The following is an 18,141-nucleotide window of genomic DNA, read 5'->3' on the forward strand; positions in this document are numbered from 1 at the left end:
GTAAACTCCTTTTCTTCTTTGAGATCCAGCATTGGTGCTTCATTGCAAGTAAATACTGATTAGTGTCCTCCCCTCCCCCAGCTCCCCAGGTCAGTGAGGTGGGAGTCATTCTGGATAGTCCCTGTGACACTCACACCACTGTCCCCAAGGCCCAGTAGCTCTAGCTGACCTGTCTCCCCACTCTCACCCCAGAGAGGCCCAGATTACACTCATCCATATTCCTGCTGTTCTGTCAGTGGGTCTTCCGGCCGGGGGAGTTCTTCATCAGGACTGTCTGCTTTGGTCAAATTTCCAAGTCCAGGAGCGAACTACCAGTTTCCTTGGTAGAGAAGGAGATGGAGAAAACCGGAGAGCAGAGAGGTGCTGAGCATGTCTGGGAGGAGGCGTGGCTCCAGACCGCGCCAGCCAGCCTTCTCGGCCATGTCACTGGTCCTTGTTTTCTATGCTCACGTCAAAGAAAACATATTAATTACCTTTAAATGGAAATAAATTAACTTGAGAAAATGCAGTTTTATCTTGCTTTTATGGCAGCCAAGTTCCCTGAGGATGTGTTAATTGATTTTAAATCCAAATCAGCCTAATGCACTTGGGCACTCTGCCCAGTGGGAGTGAGCCTTGGCTCCTGGAAAGGAAACGGCTCTATGCCAACTGATTTTAGTCATTTTTATCACTGCGGATGAGGTAAGCACACCATGGGTGGAGAAGGTCCATTAGCACCACGTCCTCTGTGCAGATAGTAAATATTTATTGAGCATCTACTTTATCCAAACACCGTGCAAAATGCGGCTGTGCATGGCTGGGCGACTCAGCCGTGGTCCTGAGCACTCTGAAATGCCTACCGGGGAGCTTCCTAAAGTGTCGCTGCCCGGCCGGTCCTCCCTGGATCTCACTGGAGTTGGCTTCCACTGGTGGCCAGGCCTACAGGAACCAGATAGTGGGATATCAATGAGCTTCATGGAGACACTAGGAGACGAAGTGAGGACAGCTACCAAGGGGCCAGCTTGGCTAGAGTGGCACTCTTCTGTTCTTCACGCTGTTCCTCCACAAAGGCTCAGGATCTGCATGGGAGGAACAGAGCTGCGAGTCTGGGGAGATGGTTCTAGTAGCTCGGCATCCTCATCCAGTGTTGCCAGATTTTGCAAATAAAAGATACAAGATACCTCAAGGAATCTGAATTTTAAGTAAGTAGCACTTGTTTTTTAGTGTATGCCCCCATTCAACAGTTGGGGGCACACTCATATTTACAGCTACTTAACTGGGTATCTGTGCGTTACCTGGCAACTCTTCCATTCCTACTCCAGAGAGATACCCAGGACCCCAGTGGCCCCCACCCCTGGTCTGAAGCAGCATCTACCCAATAGGAGTGCAGAAACAGCATGGAGGATCTGAAGAGCATCCCAGAGGAGTCTGCCCACAGCTGTGCTCCCCAGAAATGAGATTCAGTTCTACCACCTGTCTTGGCGTATTAATTATATGTCTTGTTGTGACAGAAGAAACTAAAGCAAGGATTTATTTTGGCTCACGGTTTGAGGAGAGAATCTATCAAGTCGGGGAGTAGTGGTGGCCGGAGTGGGAGGTGACTGGGCACTTTGTGTCTAGTCAGGCAATAGGGGGACATAACTAGATGATAGTACTCAGTTGGATTTCCTGAGACTCTTCTCTGGAATCAGCCTAACTACCCCAGCCCATGTCTGGAGTCACTTACACCCAGACCAGATCTTCCCCAGCTAAACCTCTCTAGGTAGCCTCAGCCATGCCCAGAGGTGTGTCTCCTAGGTAATTCCAGACCCAGTTGAGTTCATAATGAAGATTAACCGTCGCAGTGGGGCGCTAACATTGAACATCCTAAGGACAATGCACATGAGCAAGGCACAGTCCCACCCACAGGGACCCAGAGGGTGGCAAAGGAGAAGTTAAATGGAAACAAATCATCCTGATACAACATAGATGGTTCGATGGCCAGGAAACACAGAGAGGAAAAGGCTGATTAGGTTTGGTGGGTGGGAGTCTTGTAGGTGCCCCGAGAGAGGTGGTATTCCCGATCAACAAGATTCCTGACATGTATATAAACATGTCTCCCCACAGTACTAGCACATATCTGAGACCCTTCAACATTTGGCTGTCACGACAAGACTCCCAGCAGCCCCAGCAAACCAATTGCAATTGGCTTCCCAGATGAAACTTTTTGTGCTATCCATGACCCAGAAAGGAGCCTAAAACTGTGACAGAAACATTTCAGAAAGGGCATGTCAGGGAAATACTACATATCCCATCATGCAAGGGGGCTTGTGCACTTAGAGATGGGGCTAGACACTAGGGTTTGTGGTGAGCATAGAATGGAATAGCTACCTCAAAGGATTCCCAGGGGCAGGGTAAGGGGAGTTTGGCATCTCAGGGCCCTGTCACTTCTATTTGAAAGCTGGGACACCTGTTCTTGCTGAAGACAGGCTTCCCCCCAAGAGTCTGCCTGGGCACAATCACTTGCTCCTCACACTTGGTAGACTCGGTGCTAATAGGGAATACCAATCACCCTCTCAGTCAATATTTAGCCACCTGAATTTTGAACAGATAACATTTCAGAGCCTGCTTTATGCTTCCCTGAACTGAATGAGGTCAAAGAAAGACTTCTCATTCATTGCTTCTTCCTTAACAAGGGTGAGCACTTTCCAAACTGCAAACATTCTCAGAGTCGTATCTGAGCCCAGCCCTGATAACACCCCGAAGGTGGCTGGAGAAGAAAGCCTTGCTTGGATTGCTTGTTTGCTGGGAAAGAAGCTAAGAGAACCTTCTCTGGGGACTGGTTGCGGAGGGGGTGGGGAGCTCTTTGGCATGTGAGAGCACCATGGGAATGGCTCCAGAGTCAGAAATGGTACCCAGAGACACCCAGCGCAGAGGGCCCTGGAGATGGAATAGACGATGGTTAATTAATGCTCCCCAGCAAGTTGGACAGACAGCTCCAGCTGCCCCCAAGCTGGGCTCTTAGCAGCATTAGGCTCCTCTTGTAGGCTGGGGCACAGTGAGGAGCTGTCAGGAAGTGTTTTTGAGAAATTAAAGTGACATCTCTAAGTGGGTACACACACCAGGAGCAGGCAGGCCTGCCTTCCTCCTCCTCTCTCTCTGAGGGAGCAGCACATGACCATGTGCCTGTGTTTCTGCAGGAACTTGATTAAAGCTGGCTGCCGGACAGAGCTAGCCTGCATGTGTGGCCACTTCAAGTCAGGCAGAAGCAGCCCCCAGGTTCTCCTGGGCCCACGGCACTGTGGAATCTGCCCCTTGGACCCTCTGGATCCCGGAAGAAAAGAGGAGATACCACTGGGGAGCTAAAGCCTGAGCTTTTACTTCCTGTTCCTCAGAGGGGCTCTACCCAACTCCCCCAGTCTCTCCTGCCTGATATCCCCTCTTTTGAGCCAACTGCCTCACAAACTCTTCATGTTTACGCCTTCCCCAGTCCTCTGTTATTTCATCCAGTCAGCCACAGCTGTGTGTGAAGTGACATTGTTTTCATCAGACACTGTTGTCCACTGCAAGGACCCCACACCCCACCCCCTCCCTCACTCCTCCCCACTTCTCTACCTACCAGGAGGCTTCACTGGAAACCACAGGAAGGGGTGTGGTTGCTGTGCTTGCCCAGCTGAGAGCTGGATTGGAGGAAATCAGGAAGTCCAGGCTCCCTTCCAAAGCAAATTGGAAAGATCTGCAGCAGCCAGGGCATTAGATAAACAAGAATCCCCAAAGGCAAGAACAGCAAAGGATGTTTCATTTCTATGAAAAGCTAAAACTTTGGTTCTGTAGTACAATCCCACCGATGAGGACAGAGCCTTTTGATTCGTTCTTATAATGCATGGGAAGAACCAAAGATGGTGGCTGGGAAGTGAAAAAGCAAAGCCTCCCTCCTTCTCCCTGAGCCCACAGTCCCACCCATCAGAGAAAAGTGGGAACAAGTGTCGGGGGCAGTTAGGGCTCAAACAGTGAAGCTGCGAATGATTGGGTTGGTGTGTGTGTGTCTGTGTGTGCCCACACTCACATGTTGCACACATGTACACGTGTGTGGGTAAGCCTGAGTGAGCCAGGTCTACTAACACAGACTCATCTATCAACCACCTGGACTCCTATCCTGGCCCCCTTCCTTCCGCATGCTAAGTCCAATGGCTTACTCAGTTTCTGTTTTCAAAACTCTTTCATGTGTACATTATGAATAATACTGGAAACTGCCTATCTCTCTGTGCAGATGTTTTCCAGTTCATGAAACATCTGTAAACTCACAAAGGGCTAGTGTTCTGTGTATGCATGCCTATCAGCCTACCTCCTTCCAGAACTAAAATGTCTGTCTACTGGCTGTAAGCCTCCAGCGTACAAACCATTGCGAGGTCTGTGATGGACACTGTAGCCCTGGGGGTAGGGGGCAGGGATTATCCTCAGAAGAGATCTACAGTAGGTAGATCCAGACTTGTCTAAGGGCTGAGAAGCTGTGAGCAGCTGTGCCTTCAGTGCTGCTCCAGGTTCCAGGAGATCCGATCAGCAGGGAGCACTGAGCCCACGGCAGCTGGGCAGAGGGGGCTCCTGGACACCTTCCCTTCCTCCTTCCTATTCTGAGTTGGCCACAGGAACAGGTTTTAGGAGTCATAAGCCTAGCGAAGAGGCTCTTCCCCTTTCCTCCCCCTTGAGATGCCAAGGTCTCAGTCCATCTGTTTGACAATGGTACTTAAATGCTGCGTCATCACTTTTCCTGGGGATGAAGATGATACCGTACACCGTATAGAAAAATACAGATAAGCAGAAAATAAAACTCAACAGCTGGTAGAGATGTTCTTAGCTTTCTTTTCCCCAAGTAAAGTTAGCACTAACAAAACTTTGAGCTGGGGACTCCTCTCAGATCTCAGCTTTGGGCAACAGCTTTAGACCACCAGGCACAGGACACTCACCCAAACTGACAGACTGTTGGTTTCAGTGATATTTAACCTGCATGTGACTTGTGTCAATAGACAACAGTGGGACTTGGTCGTTTTAAAGGCTGCTACTTAATTTAAAAAGCAAGTTGAAACACCCTATCCTTTGGGTAGAATCCAATGATGTTCTCAGAAACATCGACTTGGCCCCTTGAGCCTGAAAATGTCCCTGCCTCTCTCCTCTTTAATGTTATTATCAGTAGATTGTGCTATCAAGAAGATAAGCTTGCTCTAGGATTTCAGCGACTGCTACTGTGCGTGCGTCACAGAAGCCGCAGGGCAGGGCGGTAGAAAGACACAGGTGGATAGGCTGCAGCTGCAGCGCCAAGCACTGGGTGTCAGAGTGGCCACGTGTGCTCAGGCAGTGGGAGTGGCCAGGAGACACTGGGGTTGCTTAGGGGAAATAGAATACGAGGAGGGAGGGCCAAGGACTCTGCAGGGCCTTGGGCGTTTTGCAGTCTGTTCAGTATCAAAGTGATGGCAGAGGAAGAGGTTTGGCAAGCAGATAGGTGCAGGTGGGCACTGAATAGAGGTCTCAGTGGGGTGGATGCTGAGGGCGGAAGTTGACAGAAGCCACAGATATGGCAGGAGGGAGGGGTCTGAGTAAGCAGGTACGGGAGGGGTGTGCTGTTCCAGGGCCCCGGGGAATTTGTTTTGGGGATCCTAAAATAGTGCTGATTCATTCTTTCTGGGGCTTTGTCCCTACCTTGCCCTGTGTGAGGACTAAGTGGGCCCAGCACCAGCTCCACTACAGACAGAAGGGCACGGCCTCAGCACCCAGTGGTGAGCGCTGGCCTTGGAGTAGATTGTAGATTGTAGGGGAACCTTCAGAGATGGGGAGGTGGGGAGGTCTCCTGTTTTTGTTACCCCTTCTTTAGGGCTTCTCTGGCAAGTCTTGGTGTTTCTCAAGAAGTGTTGGTCTCCCCAGCCAAGAAATTCATGCATATTCATGCATACACACACACACACACACACACACACACACACACACACACACACACACAGAGAGAGAGAGAGAGAGAGAGAGAGAGAGAGAGAGAGAGAGAGAGAGAGACAGACAGACACAGATAAAGAGACAGAAAGAAAGAGACAGGGAAAGAGAGACAGACACTGAGAGACAGACAGACAGATTTACTGTTTCTTCACAAGAGTTTAACCACGGGACTGTGGGGCATCAGAAGATACTTCTTGGGAGACAAGGGCGCTGGAGCAGGAATGAGGACACAGAACAAGGAAGTAGAAGAAGAAGCTCTAATTTTTGTTTTCAAAAGATTTTCTTCTTTCCAAATGGAGGACCAAGAAAATAGGGAGGCAGTGTGAGCTTTGCTACTATTTGGGGGCTTTCTTGTATGGATCTTAACCATCTTGAATCTGTTGAGTTGAGGAAAGTTCTCAGAATCCTTGCAATCCCAAGGTCCCCAAATTTGCCACTGGGAGATGGCTGGACTGGCTTGGCCTTCATTTCCCTATATGGTGCCCCTTACCCTCTGCCACTTAGGAAGGGAGTCAGGAAGTCCTGGAAAGGGCTGATCCTGCACTATGTGGTAGAGCAGCTGGCCCTTGACCTTCTGGGCCTGGGAGGTGGTGAAGGATCTCCACAGGACATACTGAGGGAGGGGACAGCCGGTGACCCGGCAGCCCCTTTGTCTTGGCCTCTGTGGCTGGAACAGCCTAGGCCCACTCTGTTCTGGCTGTTAGAGGGCAAGGTGGTAATGGATGGGGAGAGGGCAAGAGTATGGACGTTTTAGTAGGCAGAAGAAAAGAAGAAGAGAGGAGAGGAGACGAGAAGAGACAAGAGAAGACAAGAGAAAGAGCCAAGGAACAGGCAGCCTCTCTTGTCTTTGCTTATGTCTGAGATCTCTAAAGTCATTTATTCCCAAAACATTCGAAAGACACAGATGGGTGGGAGAAGTGTGGGTCCTGCTGTGACCAGGCGCCAGGCATATGGTAGGGCCCAGGTTTTCAGAGGAGCCAGACTCTCAAAGTTTAGGACTCTAAGACTCCTATCAACACCTGTTAGCCTCCCTGGCCACTAGTCTGCCCAGTCTTAGCAAGATGAGAGGAGGCAGCTTTGAACTCAGCAGTGTGTGGCTGTGAGGACCTCTGTTGTTGTAGTTGATTAATCTGCTCTAATCTCCCCTCTGGTGGCAGGCAGTTCGTCACTATCTGCCCAATGCTCTGGATTCTTGAATGAAAGACGCACGCACGCGCACACACACACACAGACACACACACACAGACACACACACACAAAACCTTATATTTAATATGCCTTAATCAGCTCAATGGCTGGGCCACTCCCAAACATCCACACTGCTAACGCCTCCTCTCCAATACTCCTGAATTATTACTTACTAAAATCTATATTCCATCTTTGCTACACTAGACCCAATTGGGTGAGGGGCAGGCCGCTCTTCCCCAGCTCGTCCATGATTGACTGTGTGTCTCTCCCTTGCAGCTTTCAAGCCTGATCCTTCTGCTTCCCTGGCATGGCGGTACTAAATCCCTCTTCTTCCTTGGGTTTCCTTGCCCAGGAAATCTAAAGTCCTGTCTCTGTCTCCCTGCCCAGCCACAGGCGGCCGGCACCTTTCTTTACCAGTTAGAACCAACTGAGGGACAGCAGCACCTTATATGTGGCATTCTCATGCAATTTGGGGACCCATAATGCAAGCATTAAACCAAATCCACAACAGAACTCAGCAGCTGGACTGCTGTGCTGGATATGATTTGAATGGCTTTCATGGTTTGGTGTGGTGAAGAATTAAGAGGGTGGTGATTCAATCCATTATTTGCGGAAGCGAGACCTGTAGAAAGTTGTTAGGAATAGATAAGGTCATGGGTGGGGCCTGATTATGAATCCTAGTGGCTTTATAAGAGGAGAAACAGAGACTGAATTTGCACAGACAAGTACACACTGCTATCATGTGATACTCTGGGCTGCATTGGCATTCCATCAGCAAGAAAACAGCCATAGATGAGGGCCCCAGACCTTATATGATGGCTATAACTGTGCCAAAATAGACATCTTTCTTGTATAATCTATCCTGATTCAAATTTAAAATAAAAACCTTTCTTCATAAAGTAGTCTGCTTATGAAGGCTTATTTTGTTACAGTAGCAAAACAATGGACTAATACCAAATTCTGCCCGAAGGATTTCCCATTTTTCCAGAACTCAAGAATACAAGTAATGACTGAGTACAGTATGAAACTCTGGTTCTCTTGGGAGGACTGCTCTGTCCAAGCCTGATGTAAGATATGAAGACATCTATCTCTCTCTTTCTCTCTCTCTCTCTCTCTCTCTCTCTCTCTCTCTCTCTTTCTCACACACACACACACACACACACACACACACACACACACACACACATTTTTCACATTTTTTTTACCAGCATCTGTTGGGGTTACTCATAGGTAGGTTGGTCATGGATCATTTCTTCCTGGGAAATGTTCTATTCTCCAAATGAGGACCATGCTGATGTCAGCTCTGGACCATGGTGCCCCAGTGCATTGTGAAAGCTTAGACAGTAAAGGGGCAAGAACTTAGCTTAAAGATTCAGGCCAACAAGTACTCCAATACCAAGTAGTCAGTCCTGTGCTCATGTGCTTACAGGTAACATTAAGTGGACTGAGAAGGTATATGTGTATTTAGGAATGTGTATTTGTGTGTGTGTGTGTGTGTGTGTGTATCTCTCTCTGTGTGTAGAAATAAGTAAAGAAAAGAGGCTATGGATTTGAGAGTGAGTAAGGGGATGCATTGGAAGTGTTAGAGGAAAGGGGGGAACAGAAATAATGTAATTAATTACAATTTTTTCAAAGTAAAAGTTATTATGTAAAAAAAGATACCCAGACCTAATGGTTTGCTCCTCCTATGGCTAGAAAACCTGGAGCAGTGATCATGTGTCCTGTCACGTGTGCATTGCAGCCTAGGGTAGTCCTGTAGATATGTCTTGCATCTTCCAGAGAGTCTATACCTTCCAACTTTAGGAACTAAAAGTATATACATCAGATCTGGGTCAGATTCCAACTGGGCATGTCATGTATTGGTATCAAGTTTCTGCTTGGAGGAGTGGAATCACAGATAACTTTCATCCAAATATATTCAAGGAAAACACTGAGCTAAATGTGAGGCATGGGAAGAAGGCTCAGCATGAGGGCTGCTGAGAGGAAAGTGGCCGTGGTTGTACTGGCAGAACTAAAGTGTCCACAGTGAGACAAGTACTATCCAGTGTGGGCACTCTTCCTCTGGATCTCACCTTGAAGAGACATACAGAAGAGAGCTACAGGAAAATGAAGACACCTCAGAGGAGCAGGAGCTGAGAAGAGAGGAACCAGAAAAGACACAGATGAATAAGGGCATGAGTTCTGTCCTTTCTGTGGACCAGCCCTTGAGAGAGACTCTAGCTATCTCGCTTGTAATCTCCGGAAAGCTCAGAGCAAGGGACAGAGAAATGGATCTTAGCTCCTAAAGTTTGGATGAGATCACTGCTAGACGGCCATTCTCAAGTTTCCTGAGTCGATGTGCTGAGTGTCCTGCCTCAGTTTCTACCAGGAAGTCTTTCTTGATGGTGCCTTCGTCCTGTGGCTCCAAAGCACTGTTGCCTTCATAAGTTACTCCCATACACCGAGTCCATGGTTGTCATCAATGCACGTGGCTTTGAGTTTGGTTGAAAGGGTTTTAGGATGTGTGAAGTATGCCTGACCTGTGTTTGGGGTCCCTCAACAAAGCTTCATGGAGGAGTTGTAGAGGAAGCATGAACTCTAGGCCTAACATCACCACTGACCATCTTGGGACTGTTCACTACCTATAAAATAAGCCTGAAGGTGTGTCCTGACTCTAGTGACCTGAGGAGAATGGAAGCAGTAGTAAGACGTCTGTTACTATCACAAAATACCTGATAACACCAGAGATAACCAGATAGCGAGAGGCAAGGGCAAGAACATAAGCAACAGAAACCAAGGCTACTTGGCGTCATCAGAACCCAGTTCTTCCATCACAGCGAGCCCTGGATACCCCAACACACCAGAAAAGCAAGACTCAGAGTTAAAATCTCACTCCATGATGATGATAGAGGACTTTAAGAAGGAAATAAATAACTCCTTTAAAGAAATACAGGAGAACACAGGTAAACAAGTAAGAAGCACTTAAGGAGGAAACACAAAAATCCCTTAAAGAATTAAAGGAAAACACAACCAAGCAGGTGAAGGATTGAACAAAACCATCCAGGATCTAAAAATGGAAATAGAAACAATAAAGAACTCACAAAGGGAGATAACCTTGGAGTTAGAAAACCTAGGAAAGAGATCAGGAGTCATAGATGCAAGCATCACCAACAAAATACAAGAGATAGAAGAGAGAATCTCAGGAGCAGAAGATACCATAAAAAACATTGACGTAACAGTCAAAGAAAATGCAAAATGCAAAAAGCTCCTAACCCCAACCATCTAGGAAATCCAGGACAGAATGAAAAGATCAAATCTAAGAATAATAGGTATAGAAGAGAGTGAAGATTCCCAACTTAAAGGCCCAGTAAATATATTCAACAAAATTATAGAAAACTTCCCTAATCTAAAGAAAGAGATGCCCATAAACATACAAGAAGCTTACAGAACTCCAAATAGATTAGACCAGAAAAGAAATCCCTCCCATCACATAACAGTCAAAACACCAAATGAACAAAACAAAGAAAGAATATTAAAATCAGCAAGGGGAAAATGTCAAGTAACATATAAAGGCAGACCTATCAGAGTTACACCAGACTTCTCACCAAAGACTATGAAAGCTTGAAGATCTTGGGCAAATGTTATACAGACCCTAAGAATACACAAATGCCAGCCCTGGCTACTATATCCGGTAAAATCATCAACAAACCTGAAAGAAGCTAGCCACACAAACATAATTTCACTTCTAACAGCAAACTAACAAGAAGCAACAATCACTATTCCTTAATATCTCTTAACATCAATGGACTTAATTCCCCAATAAAAAGACATAGACTAACTGACTGGCTATGTGAACAGGACCCAGCATTTTGCTGCATACAGGAAATGCACCTCAGTGTCAAACACAGATGCTACCTCAGAGTAAAGGACTGGAAAACGATTTCCCAAGCAAATGGTCCCAAGAATCAAGCTGGAGTAGCCATTCTAATATCGAATAAAATCAACTTTCAACCAAAACTTATCAAAAAGGATAAGAAAGAACACTTCATATTCTTCAAAGGAAAGATCTACCAAGAAGAACTCTCAATTCTGACATCTACGCTCCAAATGCAAGGGCACCCACATTCATAAAAGACACTCTACTAAAGCTCAAAGTACACCCTGCACCTCACACAATAATGGTGGGAGAGTTCAACACCCCATTCTCATCAATGGACAGATCATGGAAACACAAACTAAACAGAGGCACATTGAAACTAACAGAAGTTACGGACCAAATGGGTTTAACAGATATCTATAGAACATTTCATCCTGAAACAAAAGAATATACCTTCTTCTCAGCACCTCATGGTACCTTTTCCAAAACTGACCATATACTTGGTCACAAAACAGGCCTTCACAGATATAAGAAGATTGAAATAATCCCATGCATTTATCAGACTGCCACGGACTAAGGCTGGCCTTCCAGAGCAGAGAGTCTGCAACCAGCAAGGGACTCAGCCGCACCCAGCCTCCCGGCTCCTCTGCCCTGGCTCTTCCTCCTCTTTTTCACTCATGTGCGCTTACAGTGTTTGACATAGCAGCTCACACAAAAGTAACACATTGACACAATATTTAATTACAATGATTCACAAAACGACAGCATTCCCTCCCACCTGTCCACCTGCTCCGGATACCTAAGGAAAAGGTTTCTTCTTCTCCCTATCAGGTGAATTGCTGATTTACTTAGATGTGATAGGAACGCCGTTCTCATCACGGGCCTGTGAAATGGGGCTCTTGAGGGAATGTGCTTCCGAATCATTTTTGCTTCGGGTCCAGTCTGCTGCGCTTCCCGCATCCTGGTCTTTTACTCTAGAGAGTCTGACAGGAGACAATATCCCATGAAAACCCGAGAAGAAGGAGCAGATCTGGGCTCCCAGAGACACAGGGGTGAGGGGTGGGGAGTGGGGGGTGGGGGGTGGGGGCCTTGGATGTCACTGTGTGCCACATGAGCAGAGTCAGAAAATACATAATCTGTCCATGGTCATGTGATGTGTACTGAAGTTATTAAGGGATGATTCCCAGAGAAGTGCTAAACATCATAGAAGTGGAGATGAGTTACCTGTAATAAATATAAGAAAAGAAAAATAACATGTATCCACATGTATAGCCAGTGCTCAAATATATGCATGGTGTGCATATATGTTTGCATGTATGTGTATTCATATTCAAATTATAAATTGTTATATAGAGTTTATTGTTGTATATGGGTTATATACAGAGAATTCCTTTGTTAACTATTATTAAAGGGTAAAATATACATCTTTTAAAAAAAGGAAGAAAGAACTGCTCACCAGATACAAGCCTCCTAGTTTCTTGGTTTTATAATTCTTAGCCTCCAAAACCATGAGAAATACATTTATTTTGTTCATAAATTTCCCATTCTATGATATTTTGTAATATCACCACTGGATTAAGATATAAAGACATTACTTGCAAAAAATAAAATAAATCATCCAAAATAAAAAAAAAAGTTTTCTCTACAGCCATGGGTATTAGAAAGGAGGTTTGCAGAGATTCTAGTCAGATTAACCCTTTGGGTTTATCAAAGCTGAAGACTCTGTCCCCAAGTGTCACGATGACAATGGCCTTTCAGATGGCAAGAGGCCACTGAGTGAGGGACGCTGCTCTGGGATCCTCTTTGAGAAAGGCTGAGCGGTCCCTCGAGACCAGACACTTCAGTTCTTAGCAACAATCCAATGCACATCAGTACTTAGCAACAATCCAATGCTGCCGTGTATACCTGCAAGTTTTAAAGGAAAATCAATTGATGTTATTTCAAGACTCAGCTGCAAAGCAGGCAAGCCCTTTAAACTAAGGAGCGGCGGATGTGCGTCTTACCCAGCTCAGTGGAACTGAGACCCCATCACCCAGCTCAGTGGAACTGAGACCCCATCACCCAGCTCAGTGGAACTGAGACCCCATCACCCAGCTCAGTGGAACTGAGACCCCATCACCCAGCTCAATGCAACTGAGACTCCGGAGCTTGGCCCCGGAGAGAACCTGGCAATATTTGCTCCACAAAATATGCACAGTATGCATGCAGCAAAGCCAGGCTTCAAACTCTGCCATTCTAAAGCAGTGGTTCTCACCCTGAGGGTCATGACCCTGGTATGGTGGTCGCATATCGGATATTTGCATTACAGTTTGTAACCATATCAAAATTACAGTTACAAAATAGCAACAAAAATTATTTTATGGTTGGGTCACCACAACATGAGGAACTGTATTAAAGGGTCACAGCATTAGGAAGGTTGAGAACCAGTGTTCTAAAGAGTATATGTCCCACAAAGACATGGCCACGTGTACCGTGCAACTACACATCACTCAGGGCTGCTCTCTGTGATATGCCCTCATTTTCTCAAGCCTGAAGAGCAAATGAAGTCTCTGTGTAGACAGCTACTTCACAATTTGAAACCTGGCTCTGTCTGAATTTGTTTTCTAGTACTGTAACACAGTTTTAGTTGATTAAAACCAACTTGGGGAAGAAAGGGTTTGCTTTAGTTTACAAGTCTCTGACCCAGACCGTCATGAAGGGGAGTCAGGGCAGGAACTGAAGCGGAGGCAGGGTAGAGGGGCACTGCTTCCTTTAGGCTCCTCCTACTGCGCAGATCAGTGGCTTTCGGGCTGCACCTTGCCCTGAGAGATTCCATTTCAGACAGCGGCAGCTCGCACTCTTTGGAGCGTAAGTGCTGGGGCAGAGTGACTTGGTAATTTTCCTGGACAAGTAGATGACTACCAGGTGTTGGACACACAGAACTTATTGTAATGAACCCTCTGTCTACCTGGGACAGACTGTAAGGTACAGACTGACACATTATTTTTTTTAAGCAAATTAAAACGACTATCAATTCATTAAATTAAACCAGGAATACATAGGCACGTGACTGCAAGAAAACTACCTCCAAGAGCCCAGGCCTGTGAACTTGACAAAGCCTGAGAGGGGTGAGGGATGCAGCTGCCTCAACAGGACCATGTAATGAAGGGGCAGCTAACACCACCGAGGATGACAGCACCTGCTGACTGCCAGCAGGCCTTCTGGTAAATTCGTGGTGGAATCGCAGGCGAGGATTCCCCTCAGACTTCCATGAAGCCTTACTGATTAACTCCCCAGTGGAACTGCCATTCCGAGGAGATAACTGCCTTGAGCCAGCCCTGCCTCTGCAGCTCACCTCCGTGACTATTTTGTTGACACCATTTTTAAGGACCAGCAGGGACCGACTTTTGTATCTATCAACTGTGTTTCTCCCTCCACGCAACCTTCCCGCCTTCGACAGCTCGGAAGCCACTGCAATCCCTTCTACTTTCTGTAATCTTTAATTATTTTGTGAAATACATGTACGTGGCCTGAGAATTACTAATATTGGTAACTGAGATTGGATTAGAATAAAAGAATCTGTGTTTACGACGGCCGTGAAGAACAAGCAAAAACTCAAGGAAACCCAGTGGCTTAAAGCTCAGGATAGCATTACAGCTTACAAATGTGTCGTTACTCAGTGTATTTTGCCACTATGCGAAGTCAGGCATGTCTACCTATGGATTTACTTAGCGCACTCACAGTATCAGTTTAACAATGCTTAACAGACAACTAACTAAGGGCCAGAGCGATGGCTCCGTGGTTAAGAGCGCTGGCTGCTCTTCCAGAGGCCGGGCTTCTGTTCTCAGCACCCACGTGGTAGCTCTCAACTGTCAGTAACTCCACTTCCTCCTGAAATCCATCTCCCTCTTCTGGCTTCTGAGGAGACTGCACACGTGCAGTATCCACACATACATGCAGACAAAACCCCTGCACACATAAAAGAAAAATAAATAAATCTTTAAAAGCTAATTTAAAAAGAAAGGTAAATGAAGGTGCAGGAGGAGCTAGCTCAGCGGTGGCGGTTTCTGCGTCTGCAGAATTGGGACCCTGGCGGGGCTCTGGTGAGATGGCAGACAGGAATGTAAGAGGTGAAGAGGGCAGGGCTGAGGGTCCTCCGGCCTAGCTGTGCCCACAGACCCGGCGGGGGAGGGAGGGGCGCTCACAGGAAGGCACAGGTGTCTGGATGACGTGGAGAAGCTGCTTCTGTTATCTCTTCCGTGCTGATTTATCACGGGTGCCAGCCGGGCCGGGCTGTCTTGAGGGAGAGCGGACTCCATTCTAAGGCTTTGCCTATCGTAGACTTCCTCCAGCGGTGTTCTCTCTTTCTGATACACCTGCTGCCGGGCTCCGGGCTCCGGGCTCCGGGCTCCGGGCTCCGGGCTCCGGGCTCCGGGCTCCGGGCTCCGGGCTCCGGGCTCCGGGCTCCAGGCGCCATCCTCACATCCCAGCTTCTCTCCTGTTTTCCCTTCACCTCTTTGTTAGTCAACCTCAGCATGGTGAAACAGAACACAGAGCCTGCCCTGGTTGACAAGAAGCCCTGCCCCCTCCTATGGGCTTCTTCTTCCCTAGCCGACTCTCTCTCTTCTTCCACTAACACTGCGGATACTCACTGTCTGCCTGGCACCTTGACTGGTGATGGGGACAGAAGTGGTACCGTGGCCACCCTTGGCTCCCTACTATATGTAATCACCGAGTAAGAGCTCAGTGACCTTGGCTAGGTCCCCTGTTTAGATCTGAGTGCTTCTTCCCACAGCTGTCTGTGGCAGCGAGGCGTTCCCTACACTGGGATCGAGTGTGGTCAAGCTGGCAGTAAGGCCTGATTGCCAGAGTGGAAAGTGAATCTCAGGGCTGGATCATCAGACCCTCCCCAGTCCTCCCATGTAACTATAAAACACTTCCTCAGCTCCAACTTATTCATTTTCTATTTTTATAGCCATTCCTAAAGCAAACTCTAGACGTTTGCATAATAGGCATGCAGTTCACTAGTCAAAGCCTCAAACCGCCCCTCAGTCAGCAGTGGAACCAGCTCCTCCCTCAGCAAACCATGGCCGTGAGCCCGGCTGGAGAGCTTGGCCCAGCTGGCCACCAGAGGCACAAGCAGTGGATGAGATACCTCACTGCCTGTTCCTGGGGAGAGTCCTCAGCAGGAACTCAGCACACATATGCTGTCTTGGCGACTTGAGCCCGCCCTGCAACAACCTCCCAATACAACCTCCTAGACAGGATCCAGACCGGCCTCCTGCCGGACAGCCCAGCTCCAGTCTCTCCATGAGGCCTGTGCTGAGGTATCGGGAGGAGTTCTCCAGGCTTGTCTTAAACCCATGTTTGCATAGTTCACACACTGATTTCATTTATATGGCCAGTTGTAAATCAATAAAAAGCAATCCTCTATAAAGATGCGTGTATTCACACTTTATACAAGGGAGAGGGAACAGACTGTCCGTACCATTGTGTTGCATGACGGAGCAGGAGAAGATGGGCGGTGATTCTAAAGGCCACCCTACTGGGAGGGGACCTGCTGAGGGTCCCTGAGATGGCTCACGGTCCCTCAAGGAGGCCCAGTGATTTTGGGTAATCTAGCTCCACTCCCCGCTTTCATTTCCTTATCTGTGGAGTCAAATGGATGTTCCTGCCGCTAATCAAATCAACCAAGCCCACAGGAACAAAAGCCTTTTGTAAAGATGGAGTCATGAAGATGGAGGGGGGGTGCCACTGTGGTCACTGTCATCTGGTACCCAAAGGTGACTAACCATGCTGTGAAGCTGCTCGCAGTGTCCCCCAGAGGCCTCGTCCTGACTTCTCTCGCTTTTCCTTAGCCAAGCCCCAGAGCTGGCTCCTGCCGGCCTGCCCGGTTGACCCAGCAGGTCCTTTGCCAGTCCATGACCTCAGATGTCCCTTGGAATCTGTTGTACTAAATCTGGTTTGTTCTCGCTGCTCTTTGACAGGAATGCTGGTTTGCAAGTGTCCTGTGAACGGTGAGGAGGGACGGGAGGGTGGGACCGGCCTTCCTTAGAGCTGTGGCTCTGGCGATAGAGTTCCAGCTCCTTAGCGATCAAGCTGGGACACACCCAACAGCCTGGGACCATAGCGTCAGAAATCTCCAAAGGTTTAGGTTGTCTGCTGTGACAGGAATGAAGCTCTATCCCCTGTAGCACAAGAAGCCCTCACGGGTCTTGGCTTTCTGCCCTGTTCCCACTGCTGACCACTGACCTGCCTACTTGAGATGGCTTCCGGGCATAGCTAATGAGAGCCGTCTCTTTTGGATAGAGCAGGGCTGTGCATCTCCAAGCCCCCCTCACCCCCTCCAGTCATAGTACAGATGGAAACCAGACGCCTAGGAAGAGAAGTGGCTGTGATTAAATGTGCATTTGGGAGAGTCTTAACAGCCATGTTCCACTCGGTTGCCAATCCTCAAGGTCACGAACGCCTGGTATCCATGACTGTGGCTGTATTTCAAAGAAGAGTTTTTCCAGGTGTAATTAGTTTAAGTCATATGGGATGAGAGTGGTTATAAATCCACTGATTATTCTCCCCACAGGAAGGCAATGGGAGGGCATCAATACACAGAGGGTAAATACCAAGAAAAGCTAAGGAAGCTGGAAGAGGTAGGGACCGAATCTTCTTTAGAACCTTCAGAGGGAGCCTGGCCCTACCAACAACCTGATTCCAGACTTTGGGCTTCTGGGAGGGTAAAAGAATTCACTGATGGTGGTGGCTGTTTTGTTTTCTTGACACAAAATCTCACATAGCCTAGGCTGGCTTCAAACTAGCTATTTAGCTTTGGTTGACCTTGGGCATTGTGTCTTCTAGCCTCCATTAGCAAGTGCTGGGATTATAGGCATGTGCCATCCACCACGCCTGGTCTCTGTCGTGCCAGGGATCGTTCCCAGTGCTTCATACACGCTGAGCCAACAGGCTACAGCTGAGCATTATCCCCGGCCCAGTTTCTGTTGCTTCAGGCTGCCTGGTTTGTAGTGTTTCATCAGTGTGCCCTGGGAAGCAGTGCCCACGCTAAGGCTCTTTCTGATGCTTCCTAGGGAGGCAGAAATGGTGACACAGGGAGCCTCCTGACCCCCTGCAAAGCCAGAGCTGTCAATCATCAGAGCAGGCACCGAAGACACTCAGAAACCCACAGC

This window comes from Apodemus sylvaticus, chromosome 15 (genome assembly GCF_947179515.1).
Source record: "Apodemus sylvaticus chromosome 15, mApoSyl1.1, whole genome shotgun sequence".
Classification (NCBI taxonomy): Eukaryota; Metazoa; Chordata; class Mammalia; order Rodentia; family Muridae; genus Apodemus; species Apodemus sylvaticus.